Source organism: Euprymna scolopes, chromosome 21 (assembly GCF_053919585.1).
Source record: "Euprymna scolopes isolate OS-2025 chromosome 21, ASM5391958v1, whole genome shotgun sequence".
Taxonomy (NCBI): domain Eukaryota; kingdom Metazoa; phylum Mollusca; class Cephalopoda; order Sepiida; family Sepiolidae; genus Euprymna; species Euprymna scolopes.
The window spans coordinates 48,238,019-48,255,217 of NC_136502.1; the positions used below are offsets into that span (position 1 = coordinate 48,238,019).

General features: G+C 34.7%; 1 protein-coding gene across 4 annotated transcripts in view; it reads right to left on the reverse strand.

The window, feature by feature from the left end:
- The window catches only part of LOC145242244 (uncharacterized), a 297,326-nt gene that overhangs the window by 280,104 nt on the left and 23 nt on the right, over positions 1 to 17,199 (reverse strand). For 2 of the 4 annotated variants that reach the window (XM_080105253.1, XM_080105245.1), the window contains exon 1: positions 17,116 to 17,199. This exon is cut by the window's right edge and continues 23 nt beyond it. The gene's annotated coding sequence lies outside the window, so the exon portion shown is untranslated. The remainder of the gene's footprint in view (positions 1 to 17,115) is intronic. The other 2 variants (XM_080105250.1, XM_080105249.1) reach the window with 2 other exon arrangements.

Here is a 17,199-nt window from a genome sequence, read left to right on the forward strand (position 1 = left end):
ATTTTCAAAACGCACGCAAAATAATAATGAGCCATAATTAGCTGATTGATAAATTTGACAAACATTGAAAAATTTTCTATAAATAAAGAGACAGGTAATGTTGAATAAACAAAGACAGAGAGAGGAAAAGAGAGAGAGATATCGATTAGTGAATAGATCGGTGTATCAGAATTTGGGGGGGGGGATTTTTGACGCCCCTAACACGAAACTGCGAATAAAATAAAAAATTCATAATTTTTCTTTTAATTGCTCCTTTAATTGAAAGAAAAAAAAAATTAGGGTCTGAATTACATTTTTCGAGTAGTCGGTCGAATTATTCGATATATTTCACGCATTCGTAAGGTCAGTTTCTGACACACTTAGTGAATAGAAAGAGATTAAATTGGCATTGATTTTCTTTTTATAAATGTTTTGCAAACTCACTTTTGCCTGATCCAAACAATCTCACACGCTCAACAGATGACTTAATGGGTTTTTCTATTCAAAATCTAAGTGTAAACCGGGTTACACACACACACACACACACACACACACACACACACACACACACAGAGGAAGAAAAAAAAACTTCTTTTTATTTTTTACAACAGGGTCACTAAAAAACTATAATTGAACGAAACTCCCTCATTTTTCTAATACCACTTTTAGATGATGCCGAGATAAATAATACAGAACACTGAAATGTTGCCAGCTTCCGCCCATCGCCCGGTCACTGAACACAAGTGCAAATTCGTGCCGATGAATCACGTCCCAACGTCGCCGATGTTTTCTATAAATAAATCGGTCTGCTTACCACAAGTTTTCTAAATTTATTTAAAAAAAAAAAAAATTCGGGAAGGAAAGTCAGAAATGTCTTCAAGGCATTTTCGAAGAGCGTTTGTGGTCGTTCACTTGTGTAACGAGCGACGACTTCACACGAAAAAGAAAATGGACTCCAGCTGAGATTTTTTTTTTTTTTCGCTTTTATTTATTTTTTCTTTTTGACAAGAAGAAGCAATGATTAACCCAATTGTTGTATTTCACTGAAACAAGAAATAATTGAAAAGTAGGAGACAACGAGAGGGGGGGGGGGTCTGCTACTTGGCAACGGAAGAAAAATTAGCTATAAAAATAAAGAATTGAGAGAAGAAAAAAGAAGGAGAAGGACACGGAGAAATAGAAATAAAAGAAAAAGAACAAAAACGAGAAAAAGAAGAGACAAACGAACAAGAAGCAGAAAAAGAGAGAAAAAAAAGGACAACAATAAGAAGGACTACGAGAAGACGATGAAAGAATGGACAAGAAGAAGAAAAGAGAAAGGAAAAAAAGAAGGAGGAGAGAGACAAGAAGAGAACAAAAAAAAATCAGAAAAAAAAGAAAAAGACAGAAGAAAGAGAATAAGAAAGAAGGATAAAAAATGAGAAGGAAGGTATACTTGTCTGAGAGGGGTCTTCGCTGACCTCTGCACTGCACTCCATCGTTTCTGCTATCAAAATATATAAAATAGTCTGGGCTCAGCATGGTTCCTATCTTCCAAATTGATTGACCCTTGGCCATCGTTTTCAATTTATTTAGGAATGTCTGCTAGGAGTTAAGTGTGGGTGAGGACTACCTATTAATTATAAGATGGTTTGATGTGACCAGCCAATTGATCGGATCAGGCCTTTCCGATTTCCGGTCTCTTCCAAGTAAGGACCAAAGTGTTCTACTGCTAATGGCATTTTAGTTCCATAATTCAGCTACCAAGATCTCGTGCTCAGACATCACAGGTCGCTACCTATGTGTTCTTATGCTGCAGGAGGGGTGGGGTAGTCGGTATATTCTACAGCCCCAGACGACAAGGCGAAGAGAAGGTGAGAAAAAGAAACAAAAGAAATAGAAAAAAGAGGGAAAAGAGAAAAAAGAGGATGAAAAAGGAAAATAAAAAAAAAAGGGAAAAGAAACAAAAGGTTATATCACATACGAAGGACGTTCAATAAGCAACGCCCCTGACTCACTTCTAGTTGTCAAATCTAACTGAAATCTTTCATGTACAATGATTTATATATTTACTAGCCTGAGTACGAACGAGGAAAAGAATGAAAAAAAAAAAAAGTGACGTGTTTGCTGTTGTGCCCATCGTCAAACCGGAAATGACGTAGGTTTAAATTAAGGCTAGACAATCAAAAAGAGGCGATGACTTTCGAAAATTTCGGCGAAGACAGCGACCCCTCCCTGTAGAAAACTGCCCGACTGAGAGTGAAAGAATTAATGTTTTTAGCCAATTTTTCGATATTTGTCGTTCAAAGGGTCGAGCTTCAAAATGATACCGGTGAAAATCCGTCACATCTGTCGAAAGTTTTAGGCAGACATACATACATACATTTAAACAGGCAGGTGAGATTTATATTATAGATTATAGACTAACCTAGATGCCCGGATGTTTGGAATTGTGTGTTGAGCAAAAAAAAAAAAAAAAAAAAAAGTGGTAGTAGGTAGGCAAGCTTGAACCCATACCGTGAAGGCGGAAAGAACATGAAAAAAAAATGTGATGCGTTAATTGTTGTGTCCATCGCCAAACCGGAATGACAGTTTTAAATTAAAGCTAGTCAATCAAAAAGAGGGGATGACTTTTGAAAATATTGGCGAAAAAAGCGACCCCTCCCTGTAGAAAAGTGTCCAGTTGAGGGTGAAGGAATTAATGTTCCTGGCCAATTTTTTGACATTTGTTGTCTGAACGCTCGAGCTTCAAAATGATACCAATCTCATGAAAGTCCGTCGCTTCTGTCGAAAGTTTTAGGTAGACATACAAACATACATACATACATACATTTAAACAGACAGGATTATAGAAAATGATGGGTTATATAGTAAATAATAGCTCTAAACTAAATGGGGTTTCTGATGTATAGGTGTTTGAACGTAGTCAAGTGTGAAATGGAGCTTGTTGAGGATCACACGATGATCTGGTTTTTGTATCAAGAAACTTTTGATAAAATGAAAGAAACATTTTGTAATGATACCTCACATATGACTTAGCAAAAATGCTGGCATTATGAATTCAAACATGGACGACAATCTGTGGAAATAGCTCCCAGATGTGATCGCCCCCCCCTCCTTCTTAGGCATCTGTCAGCCAAGTTAGAGTTGTCATTTTGGAAGATCGACGTGTGACTATTCGACAAATAGTCCAAGAGGTCAACATTAATACAGGCTCTGTATAACTATTATTTGCATACGAATAAGGTGTCTGCCGATTGATAGCCAAGTTGCTGACACTTTTTCCAGAAACAAGAATGCATAGAATGCTCAAGAAAGAATTTCAAGATGTGCTAAGAAGATGAGTCAAACTTTTTCAAAAGATTGATTACATAGGATGAAACCTCAGTCTATCTCCATGATTCAGAGAATAAAGCCCAATTAATGCAGTGAAAGCATTTGGACTCACCACTTCTATAGAAGGCAAGGAACTATCCTTCCAATGATGAGGTTATAATCATAGTCTTCTAAGTGTAGGATGGAGTAGGGATGAGAGATTTATTGGCAAAGAGTACCACAATTACAGGAGCCTATTATGTTTCACTTCTGAGGAAATTAAGAAAAGTTATTAAAATCAAAAGGCAGAACAAAGATATCTTCCTCCTGCAAGATAACGCTACGGTATACAACATGCATGTCAGCAGATTAGAAGCACAGGTGCACGCGGCCATGAAATCCTCCTCCGTCCCTTACTCTCCTAACTTTGCACCCTGTGACTTTTAGCTATGAAGTTTTTGAAAAGAAAGCATTCCTCAGATAATACAGTCTTGATTCCTGAATTCACGTTGTGATTAGAGGGCCAACCTGGGGTTTTCGACGAAACAATCTCCAGAGCTGGATTAAACGACGGGCGGGAGAAATGCGTAAATAAGTTAGAGTCTATCCATTTAACACTTATCCTGGGCAAGTTTTTGACCTTGAAGCACTATGTATATATAGTTTTTAGCTCCTTATATCAAGTGGCTTCATTGTCTGGAACGATTTCCACAAAGAACAAGTGAAGCATGAATGCCCCCCCCCTGTGAGTGCACAGTGAACGAGGCATAAAAAAAATGACTAAGTTCAGCATTTGCACCCCTCCATTAAGCCTCAAACGTCCCCAGGGGACGTCAACAAACGGTGCAGTTTTAGGCCTTGACATATGTAAATTTGAGTTGTGTACCATGCAAATTAAGAAATGTCTAAGTCTATCATTCCCCCCCCCGGCCTCCATTTAGCCCCAAAAGTACCTTAACATATTTAAATTATAGTTCAGCACCATGCAAAACTGCTAAATAGATATACACAGAAAATTTTGGACAAATATAGTAAAATAGTCGCAAAAATGGAGTGTTTTTATGAGCCCCTGGGGCACACCCAAGAGTTATTGCAAAGTATAGACAAACAAAATTATATAGAAATCAGTTAGTTACAACTTTTCAGAAAGTTTTATAAAAATCTAAGATATTGATTTTTTTTTTTAATAAGCACAAAAGTGTCAATTTTAGCCATTTTAACCCAAAAGGCACCCTTTGGAGGAGGGGGGGGGCAACCAGAGTTTTCCCGGAAAATCCGTTCTGTTACTTTTTTTTACTCATATCATGTTTAATGTTTGTGCAAAATTTTTTTAAATTCCAAGATGTAGTTATTGAGAAAAGTGTGGACGGACAAATGGACAAGGGCGAATTTACATGCCCATCCTCCTTTTGTCGGGGGGACCAAAAACATATTGGCCATACAAGAAGCACAGTAGAATTACTGGTCAGATGAGAGGGGATAACCAGTTTGTGTGCAAAAAAGTGTAAGACAATGGAGATGGATGAGAACTCGGATGTGGAGAAAGTATATCTGGATGCTGAAGCTATTGAGGTTGTCAAGAAATTTTGTTGCTTTGGTGATATAATTGAAGCACAGGCTGGAGTAGGGGCTAGTAGAATTGTAAGAATTCGAAATGGATGGAGGAAATTCAGGGAATTTCTGCCATTACTAACCAGCAGAGCGTTACCACTGTTAACCGATGGAAGGGTCTATAAGGCATGTGTAAATAGGGTGATGATGTGTGTGGTGTTGACTATCCATTAACCGTTGAGGATATGTGTTGCATGGAGAGAAATAAAACGAGAATGATACAATGGATGTGAAATGCAAGTCTTAAAGGCAGGCTTTGTTCTGATGACATCGGAAGAAGGTTAAATCTAGACAATGTGGAGAAAGGTGTGCAGAAAAGGAGAGACTTCGATGGTATGGTCACATTGAAGAAAATGAATGAGAGTTCTTCAGTTTGTAGATATAGAACAGTTGAGATAGCAGGGTTAGTTAACAAGAGAAAGCCAAGGAGAACATGAGAGTAACTGATAATAGATTTGAAAGAAAGAGGGATAAATAAAAACCTGGCCAGGAATAGGTTAGTTTTGAAATCGATTTCCATACCAGAATCATTAAAAGACAATTTCGCCCATAAAAACGATGTTCTGCACCGTTTATCATTTAAAAATTGGAAAATCTATAAATATAAAAGCGAAAATGTATGCATGTTTGTGTGTATGTATGTGTGTATGTATGTGTGTATGTATGTGTGTATGTATGTGTGTATGTATGTGTGTATGTGTGTATGTATGTGTGTATGTGTGTATGTATGTGTGTTCGCTTTTTCTGTGTCTACAAAAGGCTTCTTTCAGAGAAGCGGTCGGTCGGTTCACAACTTTTTAAAACTTTTTATATCACATATAAATCGTAATTTCTCACAGTTAACAACGAAGCTCGCCTGTCTATTTAATTTGCTCGATTTCGGGAAGATAAATATTTAATATTTGTCGCTCGCTGCATGTGGCTTAGTCTTTTTCCTATAACATCTTCGGGGGGGGGAAGCGTTCAGCAGTAAATGAATACTATCCCACAGTCAAAACTTGACCTCATTTAAAACGGGCACCTGCTAAATCCAACTAATTAAATAAATTCAAACGTGTTTCCGTAAGCATGTTGCAGTGGGGCAATGGTTAACGTCGCACGTTTTTTTTTTTCACAACTTTGCCTCAACGGTTTGGGTTCGATCCTCATACTTACTTTTTTTTTTTAAATCCCCCCTCCCAACACCTGGGAAACGCCGGGTACCCCTCGCTAGTCTTGAATAAAATTCAAAGTAAAAATATTTACTATTTGTCAATCGAAGTCAAAATCGTAAGTTTTGATGACTACATGAAAAATTTTTACCAGTAATAATAGCAGCAACAAGAGTAGAGAAACGATTTTTATACAACATTCGATATTAGCGATTGGTCAATTCTGTTAAAATACTTCATGTCGATTGGATATCGATACTGTACTTTAACCAATTGGAAGGAATCACCTCTGGGAGCCGGGTACCTGTTTGCATTGACTATATAAGCAGAAAGGCAAACGCTGTTACTAATCAGAGACTCAACTTGCTTTAGGAATCCTTGTCAGTCATCCTGTCAATCACAACATTACAATACACAATTATTGAGGGTAAGCAACCTCTTGCTAGGGTTTCTTAGCTACTGGCAATTCGGCAAACAACACAAGACGCAGTCGTAGATTACTAAATATACTGATAGCTTACACACAATCTCACAAACTCATTTATATACAAGTCTACACGCATACAGACAAAACAAAACTTTTTTTTATCTGAATACTTTAAACTCTTTTTTTTCTTAACTTTACTTCTGTTTCTGAATTTTTTAGAAGAGAAGTACTTATTTGTATTCTTCGAAGTACTATCGTGCAAATGACACTCAGGATAAGAACAGTAATCCAAATAATGTGAATTCACACAAGTTTAGAATAAAAAAAAAAGTGTCAGTCTTCAAAAAAAAATCAAAATATAAATGATATCAAAATAAGCAAAGATATGATGCCTTTTTGCATATTATCGCTAACCTGGAAAGAGAAGAGAACAAACACTACACTAATCCCTTTGATTTGACTCTGTAGCACTGTGATATGTTAGTATCTTAACTTCTTATTGTTTTATAAGGATGTAAATAAAATTTATGTATTATGTACTAGCAGAGAGACCTAACATTATTTGGGATGAAATGCACATACATCATTGCTCAGGAAAATTGATGATTTCTTTCTTTCCCATCATTTATGGTAACATCTAAATATATCTAGAAAAGTGAAATTGTCTGTGTGTGTTTGTGTGTGTACATTTCATTTCCAAACTACTCTGTCAATTTTCAGTCTACAGACTCGAGATTTCACATAAGGGGTATTGAGATTTGGGAAAATCTTTCTAATCGGTTTTCAGCCAGAAATTTGGCTGTCAAGAGGTCAAAGTTCAATGATTTGGCCTTTGAAAATTCTACCAAACTACTCTGCCAATTTTGGGTCTAAACACTTGAAATTTTAAATGTAGATTATATGGACATGGATTAAAATTTTTAATTTGATTTGAGCCCAAAACAATAAATTTTAAGGGGTCAAAATTGGGGTCAAATTTCTTTTACAAAAATTGACCTCTACTGTCTCTACCAAATTACTCAGCCAATTTTTGGCCTAAACATTTGTAATTTTACATAAAGTGTATTCAGACATAGGACAAGTGTTTTAATCGGTTTTTGGCCGAAAATTTGGCTGCCAAGGGGTCAAAATTAAAAAGATTTGACCTTTGTGGTCTCTAGCAAACTATTAAGCCAATTTTTGGTGTAAACATTTGAAATTTTACATAAAGGGTATTAAGACATGCAGCAAGCTTTTTAATCATTTTTTGGACGAAAACTTGGCTACCAAGAGGTCAAAGTTGAAAGAGATGACCTTTGCAGACTCTACCAAACTCCTTCGCCGATTTTGGGTCTAAACACTTGGAATTTTAGATGTAGGTTACCTGGATACGAGTCAAATTTTAATATATATATATATATATATATATACACACACACACACACACATATATGCACATAAAGTTATGAACAGCACATAGGTCCTGAGCAAAGCTGGTCTGAACTGCTAGTTGAAAATATGAATAAATTGTTATCAAAATTATCAAAATATTAATTTATCTATGTGTATAATCTTTTTCTTTTTTACAAGGGAGTCACCACTTACCAAGGCCTGAAGACCACTTAAGGATAAAGGTTAGTGCACGTATGGTTATGGAAATTCCGTAGAAGTTGACTATTTTAAGGGGCAGCTCAACAAGTATTTGCAACAAAAAAAAAAAAAAAATTGTTTCCAACAAATTTATCCCATGAAACTTCCTCCTTCTAGGAAGCGCTGGCTCAATTCACCTAGGATGTGTGCTGCTTCAGTACAATAGTAGTCGGAAGAAACTTAACGGTTTTAAAACTTTCTGACTTAGTTATCTTAAATATCTGGTTTAATGCATCACTTAGAGATAGGGACATCTACATATTTCGCACATAGAGGCTAATGTATTGATTTGGAAGCATTTCCATTGTCTTCCCCATATAATTTTATACACAGGATTTAATTTTCATAAAAAATAGAATATGTTTGAAGTTTGAAAGGGGGTGTGCCAAAAATATATATTTTTTTTTTTACATAGAAGTCACCGCTTATCAAGGCCCAGAGGCCACTCAAGGATAAGGGTTAATGAGTGTACAGTAGTCATAGCCCCATTAGGGGTGCATTTAGACATTCTGGAATATTTCTAATGTCTTCTTTGGTAATTTTTACATAACTAGCTCTACTCATGTATTGAGCACTCCTGAAGCAAATACTGAAAATTGATGCATAAAAATGATATATCCTTATAACATTTCATGTAGATACATGAAATTATATATATATTATTTTATTCAATTTAACTAAACAAAATAGCCATTAGTCACAACAATAAATCTACTGTCTCAATCTAAAACGATTTCATCAGATGACAGAAGCCTCTTGTTTTCATTGAGATTAGTTTTTTAATGAAAAGAAAATCAAAAAATAAATTTTGAAGGGCTGTTAATAATTTCTACTGTGTGCGTTTGGACACAGGTGTTAGGGGTAACGGGAAAAAAGGGGAAGGTGGTTTAATCAGCAGCTACTGGACTCAATGAAAGGTAGCCTTAGTTACTTTAATTAGGTCAGGATCTAAATTGAATAAAATAATATTCTGCTCTTTTTATTGAGCACTGTCAACAACCTTGTTAAATCAAATGGTTTTTACTTTTGGATACTTTTAATCTGGAATAAAATATAAAGACATCAAAGATATCATTTACGAGCACTTCTCCTGTAGCCTAATGGTAAGAGCTATGAACTAGATGGCTGAAGATTCAATCCCTGGCTTAGAAGCGGCACTAGTCTAACTACACTGAGAGGCTGTGATACAGCGAATCAGTCTGTCTGTGGATGACTACATAAAGTTAATAGACTTTCTCATTACTTTTGATAATCACTTATCATTTACAACTATTTAAGTCTGCACAACCTCACACATCAGAATTGGAAGGAGTACCTGTTATATTGGATGGAGTATCTGTTATATTGGAAGGAGTATCTGTTATAGAAGCAAAACGCCAAAGTGTGAGGATTGCTTTGTCACATCAAAAAATTGTTTGACAGTAAAACTCTTTTGCTATTTACCTAACAATTTTTTTTTGTGTTTTTAATTTTTTTTCTCTCTTATCTAAATATTCAAATTTGAGATAAGGCACCACAGACAGTTGGCTTCATTAAATTTCAAACGACTTCGCCTGGAAGTAAATTTAGCTTCTTTTTTTGTTTTCTTCTTTGTCCATTTCACATTTAAACTGAGGAAACCGGTTTGGTTGCTTTGTTTTACGGTGTATCAACCCTTCTGGGATTATTTAATGCCGAATCCGGTAATTATAGAAAAAGTTTTTTTTATGTTTCGAGTTCTTTATCTTCAAATATTTATTTACAGTATTTGGTTTGATTGTTTTGTAGAAAAAAATTGGTCTTTTTGTTGACTCTGTAGAAAATGATAGAGTTTTGAAAAAGAAAAAAAAACAACGAAAAATTAGGGTTGGATGCATTTTTGGTCACAAAATCTCAGACAGCCTGTTCTGGTAGCACTAGATGCCCTAACGGGTATTACCATTCCAGGCTAAAAATGGACCTGGGAGCAATGGTAAGGGGCAACTCCACATTTTTTACAGCCCATAATGGAGCCTCACCACTTGATGTCTTATTTTATTTTTATTTTTTTGTTTATTCAGTTTTCACCCCAAACAAGGCACAGTGCCACTTTGAAGCAGGGGGCTACTATTACGGACTTAATTAGCAGGGTCATTATGAAGGGAGATGAGTAGAAAGATGTTTGTTAACATTACACTTGAACTTCTGCATATCAGTGCAGTTGGGAAAGCAGAATCCTGATCCTCGATATATCTTCTATCATTATATGTAATCAGTTTTTTAAAATAGTCAACCATATAGGAGCCTATTCGTGACCACACCCACACAGACGTTCAGCTTTATATTATAGATGTCATCCACATACAGTACTGTTTCACAGCTCATCAGTACGGCTAGACAAGCAATTACCTCAAGCCAGGATCAAAACCCGACCGCCCAAATGACAGTCGGAGCTTCTAACCATTGTGCTATTCGGCTGTTATGCGGACAGTGAATTAACAGTGTTTTGACACTGTCCAAATACTCAAGCTAACATGCTAATGGTAATTTGTAAATCACTTCCCAATATGCTCAACCTAAGATAGGGAGCATTATATATATATATATATATATATATATATATATATATATATATATATATATATACTCGGGTTTTTTTTATTCAAAAGTAATGGACTAATGAATTCAACGAGGTTATTAGATAGTGCTCAATAAAAAGAGCTGATAATACTTGTTTATTGTTATATAAACATGCTCACATCTCGCTGCTACAAACAGCCACTTGTTTCAATCAAACAATAGATATCATCAGGCAGCGACTTGACTATTCAAATGTTCATTGAATAATCCATGAATATTCAATATTCAATGAACATTTGAATAGTCAAGTCGCTGCCTGATGATATCTGTTGTTTGATTGAAACAAGTGGCTGTTTGTAGCAGCGGGATGTGAGCATGTTTATATAACAGTAAACAAGTATATATATATATATATATATATATATATATATATATATATATATATATATCAAGCATTTAAAAAGGTAACATGCGGCCGCAGCCGAGATTGAACTCACTACACAAGTTTGTAGTGTAATTCAAATCTTGTCCATAGCTGAATACTTGATCCTTCGTCATGGCTATCAAGGTTATTTTTTTATCGTGGCGCCATCACTAGATGTGTTGCCTATCATGACTTAAGAGAGGCCCACCTACTCTCGGGAGTAGAATAGACCGCACCAGTTTCCCAACCTGGTATTTTAACTCGCGTTACATACAGTGCCTCTCCTTCTCAAATGGTTACCCATCTAGTACTGGCCAGGTTCGATGTTGTTTATCTTGGTGATCCGGCGAGAACCGGTGTGTCAACATGACTGTGCCGTATGTGCTTTTAGAAAGCAATTTCTTGTTAGGATTAAAGTTTATAGGCAGCAGTCAAGTATTATGGTTTATCTGTGTTAAACCAAAGAAAAACAATATTTTTTATATTGTTATGAGATCAGGATATTTTTTCCGCCCCCACCCCCCGAAAAAATTGCTTAGGTGAGTTTGTCCGTTTAACAGCAAATAACATTAGTGAAACTGACTTATAACGGTCCTGCTACATCAATGACGCACGCACTTTTTTTCTGTCTTTATTTTTCACATTGCCATTCGAACAGAATTAAAGGCAGTGTGTGTGACATTTTTATACTGAAGTTTGTCTGGAATCAATAAATTTTAGGGACCGTTAAAAGTCAATTTCACCAATCAAAGAAAAAGAAAAAAAAAAAGGATAAACTGAACAGAAACTTATTTATTTTACCAAATTTGAACGACTTTGTCAAATAAGATCGTTAAAATATGTATTTGATCGAGTAGTTTTTTGTTTTTTTACAGCGGAAACACACGTTTTTATGACAGCACGCTGAAGGTAGCCATGTTTGAATGTGTTTAACACACCACGGGGAGATAACTCAGTTTAAAGAGCCGACACCCCCCCCCATCTTAAATACTAGCTTTTCTTCCTAAAAATCGAAACACGACTACCTTTTGCTCAGTATCATCAATTGTTTTTTCGTTGTAAAACTATTGGATCAAATTAAGTGAATTTCTTTTTCAAAGAACTTCATTCCATAACGGATACGTACAATATATATTTTTTTTTCGATGCTTTCATTTTTCAATGTCTTCATTAAACCGTACAAGTGCCATTTGTTTAAAATTAAATTGTTAGGTCAAAATACAGAATAATTACAAAACACCACACTTTTCCCATGTTAAGAATGGCTTTCTAATACTAACGTTATTATTTCAGCGCGGTACAATAAGTGCAATTTAGTTGTTACAACAGTAGAAACAGTAATTTAATTAAAATTGGAATAATTTTTAGTTCTGTTTTCATAAGTTTATATCAAAAAATATTTTAAAAAATAATTTAATTAAGTAACGAACAATAAAGCAAAAATTGAAAGTCATCTAAGAGGATTTCTAAAATAAGCTGAGTTATGTCCCCTATTTCTGCAGTTTTATTTTTTAAATCGATCTGTCGCCTTTCTTTGTTGATTGTATATTAATTCGTGAAATTATTTTTAACTGTCCTGAACAACCTAACGTTTAGTTCTCCACTAACCCTAGGTCTGGGTGACAATACGGAAAATAAACTACTGAAAAATGGAAAAGGTGCGCGCAATACGGATTAATAGGATCGTTAGAAATATAAATCAATAAAAAATAAAACAAGTCACAAAAACGTTGTTTCTTGAATACGACGAAGGCGCGACCGAAAAGGCATGTTTTCCTGTGAGCAGTTCGCAATGCCTGCTATTTTTTAGAAATATATCTATCAATAATAGATTAAAAATGGTCGACGTGTTTAGGATGTGCCGCGAGCACCTTTGTACTATCAAAGAAGCACGTACAGGAAATGTTGAATTGGATAAGATTACTTTCTTTTCAATTATTATGAGTCAGTTTTGAAAGAAGAAGGAGAAAAAGAAGAAGCAGAATAAGAAGAAGAATAAGAAAAAGAGAATGGAGAAAAGAAAAAGGAGGAAAAGAAAAGGAGGAAAAAATGAATGGGAGAGAAAAAAAGGAGGAAGAAAAAAAGAAATGGGGAAGGAAACGAAAATGGGCGAGAAAAAAGAAAAGGAAAGGTAAAAAGAAAAGAGTCAGATAAAAAGAAAGTGGAATGTGAAAAAAAAAAAAGGTGGAAAAAAGGGCGATGAAGGAGGGAGAAGAAGGTGTATTAATTGATATCAAACCTTCTCCCTCGTGTTGTGTTATTTTTTTTACCTTCGGATTAATATCGATTACGCATCAAATTTTCGGATTTTTTTTTTTAATTTTCATATCCATTTGTTTAATTTTGAAGAGGAATTTTTTTTTTTTTTTTGGTACTCCTTGGGCGTTGAGTTCCTTGGCGACCAGCATAAAAAAATGTGTTGCTCTCTACCTGGCGCATGCGCACCTAACATTTTTATTATTATTATTTACTGACGTTGTCGTAGTAACTAAACGATTATTTGTCACATTATTTATTTAGTTTGAAAAAAAAAGATCTACTCTTTATGAATATTATTAAAAGAAAAAAAGTTACTAACATTTATTAATAATGTCTCACTTTTACAGACATTTGTTTTTTTAATTTCTAAATGACGACTTTTACCGACTTTTTTTTATAAAAAAAAATAGCATTTGCGGCGCCGGATGGGTAAAAAAAAAAAAAATAACTAAACCATTTACTTTCTCACTTTTACAAATATTTTTAACAAATAAATGTTATCAAAGTCAAGATACTGAAAAATTGTCAGTAAATGGTTTAGTTGTTTTTTTCGTTTTTTTTACCCATCCGCAAATGCTATTTAAAAAAAAAAGTCGATAAAAAGTCGTCATTTAAAAAGAAATTAAACAAATGTCAGCATATCCATCCGCAAATGCTATTTAAAAAAAGTTGATAAAAGTCGTCATTTAAAAAGAAATTTAAAAAACAAATGTCTGTTTAGTAACTTTTTTCTTTTAATATTCATAAAGAGTAAAACTTTTTTTTCAAAAATACTGTAACAAATAATCGTTTAGTTACTACGACAACGTCAGTAAATAAAAAATGTTACGTGCGCATGCGCCAGGAAGGGAGCAACGCTTGATTTTTTATACTGGTCGCCATGGAACTCAACGCCCAAGGAGTACCTTTTTAACGTCGTCAACGGATTTCCTGTGTTTGATATTTCACCAGCATTTTTTTTTTTTTAGCCATCGTAATATTTATTTATCTTATTTAAATAAAACCCTCGTTTGGTTACAAATGAACAGCAAATCTTTAGATTTAAAATCTAAAAAATAAAATGGAAAAGTTACAGAAGGCTCAATTTGCTACGTAAGTTTAGCGTGAAATGACCCCACCGTCTGCTTCAAACCCCCAAAGGTCTTTATAAACGCGATTTTTGTTTTTTGCTCGAAAACGTAAGGCAGTCCCATATGTTAAACTTGAGCCTCCCTGCTAAAAATTGAACTCATAATTAAAAAAAAAAAAAAAAAAAACTGATACTTCTGCAGTTTATGGGCCATCTGATAAGAATTTCAAGGTAAATTCAATTTTTACGGTAATGTTTTATTTAATACAAATCGCTCGAGGCAATGCATGAAGCCACTCGATGCAAGGAGTTAAGAACAAAAGGTGAGTATTGCAAAAACAGGAAATACCTATTGACCTTAGTCTCGAAAAAAAAAATCAAGGTTGTAAATAGAAGGAAAGCAGTGAAAAGAAAGAGTTCCGCAATCTTATACTCCTTGGAAATAAGCTACTGGAATAGGAAGCTGTATTATAATGAGGTATTAAAACAAAACAGCGAATTTATGGAGACCACTAGACCAACGAGTCAAACGAGCTGGAACAAAGAAAGCAGGTAATAGACCAGATAATTCTGAAGAACATAGTAGTATTTATTGAAAGGCTGAAACTAGCAACATCACGTCTGTGAAAGAGGGTTTGCAGTGAACAAGAAAGGGTGAGTCCATTCAAATTACAGATACATTTCTACAATTTATCAGGAATCTTCGAATGTAATATTCACTAGACCAAATATGACAGCCATATTCCATACATGGTTTGATAGTAGATTTGTAGAGATAAAGAATAGCCTTCGTGTGAGAAAGTGTTTAAAGCGATGTCTTTTATTAAATTGTTAGGTGAAAGTACGGAATTGTTTTGTTTTTAAGCCTTAGCCTTCTCCATATTAATAATACCTTTCTAAATAGTAACGTTATTATTTCAGTCCGGCCCGTATTCTACATAAGTAGGCTGCTATTTTTGTGATATAATTTGAAAGAGTTGTGCTTAATCGACTTGAAAAAAAAAAAGAAAGAAAAAAGATTCTATATCACTTAAAAGGGTGCGTCCTATAGACCAACCACACATTCTTATCTCTATTAAAGAAAACCATTAGAAAATAACATCTATCTGTGCGTTTCTCGCCTGTACGTAACTTTAATACACATTGAAGTATTAAGGAAAAACGAAAACGAATTTTTAAAAATCCTATTTCAGAAATTATATAAACATAAACAACGATTTCAACTGCATTCCAAGTTCATAATTTCTGTAGTAATATAATTATCAGACAAGACCTCATGTGTCCGTGTTTCTCGTCGATGCGTAACTTTGATAAATCATTATTTTATTTATTTATTATTATAATCAAATATTTATTGAAATCAAACTAGCTAGTTATGCAGAATACGGACCGTACTCTTTTTGAGATAGGATTTTTGGTATTATTATACAAACACCGTGACAGCGTTAGGGTTAGGGTTAGGATTAGGGTTAGGGTTAGGGTTAGGGTTTAGGGTTAGGGTTAGGGTTAGTGTTAGGGTTAGGGGTAGGGTTAATTCGCTGTCACGGTGTTTGTATAGTTTTACCGGATTTTTAAGTTAAAAATTATTTTTATGGTATTTTTTATCTATTAAATTGTTAGGTGAAAGTACAGAATAGTTTTAAAAAAAAGAAAAAAAAAAAAAAAAAGAGCCGCCTCTTGATATTAAGAAAAGGGATTGTATATAATAACCTCATTATTTCAAGACAGTCCGTATCCTGCATCCAGTACCAAAAGAGAAAACATCACGGTACTTGTAAGTTGTACAGTAGTACCTACAGTAACGTTATTATTTAGAAAGTCATTCTTAACATTGCGAGGGGAGTGATGTTTCGTAACTATTCTGTACTTTCACCTAACAATTTAATAAACAAAACTATCGTAAAAATTGAATTTAACTTATACTATTTAAAAAATAAAAAAGGGTGCTAGTGCACTTACTGATCCGCGCTATTTTTTAAATCATATTTCCAAGTTTGATTAAAGTTGTTTTTTTTAATTCAATTGTAAGGTTAAAGTATAGAATAGTTACAAAACACCCCCCCATGTTACGAATGGCTTTTTAAATAATAACGTTATTATTTTAGCATGAATCAATAAGTGTACTGCACTACTGCAGTGACTGCACTAGTACAAAAAAAGTGCTCTAGCATAGATGCATAAACATCAATATTACTTCGATCAAAGTGTAGTATATGATACCATACTTCACACATCTGCTCTCTGTCCTTGCTCAGTGAAGAAGAAAACCCCACTAGAGTGAGACAATTTTTCCAGTCGTCCCAATCCAGAGTGCCCTCTTTTGAAGGAGTGAATTTTCCCCTTATATTAAAAACCAGTGCTTGTGGGGAAACAAGTAAATAGGTACTATTTTGAGTAATCTTCCTCTAAACCCTCCACCCGTGCAACGCCAGATTGGTACACGTTCGCTGACACAGACGCGAAGCAACCGGTGCGTGCGCGTTCGTAAACGCGACACGATGTGAGCCTGTATTTTTGTTTGTGCAACGACCGACGGAGAAAACTAAATAAACATTGAAAGAAAAATGATAATCGCGCCAAATAACAGAGCTTTCTTTTCATCGGTTTATATGTTGACAGTAACACGTCGATATTTTTAGATTTGGTCAGAACAACAACAACAACAAAAAAAAGTAATTAAAAAAGGGGGCAAATAATGTGTCGAAGTTCAGAGAGTAGGTAAAAATCGACATACCTCGAGAGACAGATATTCCGACTATGGCAGAGGCGAGTCAAAAAAAAAACACACACACACACAAGCTCGCACTATCTTACGTAC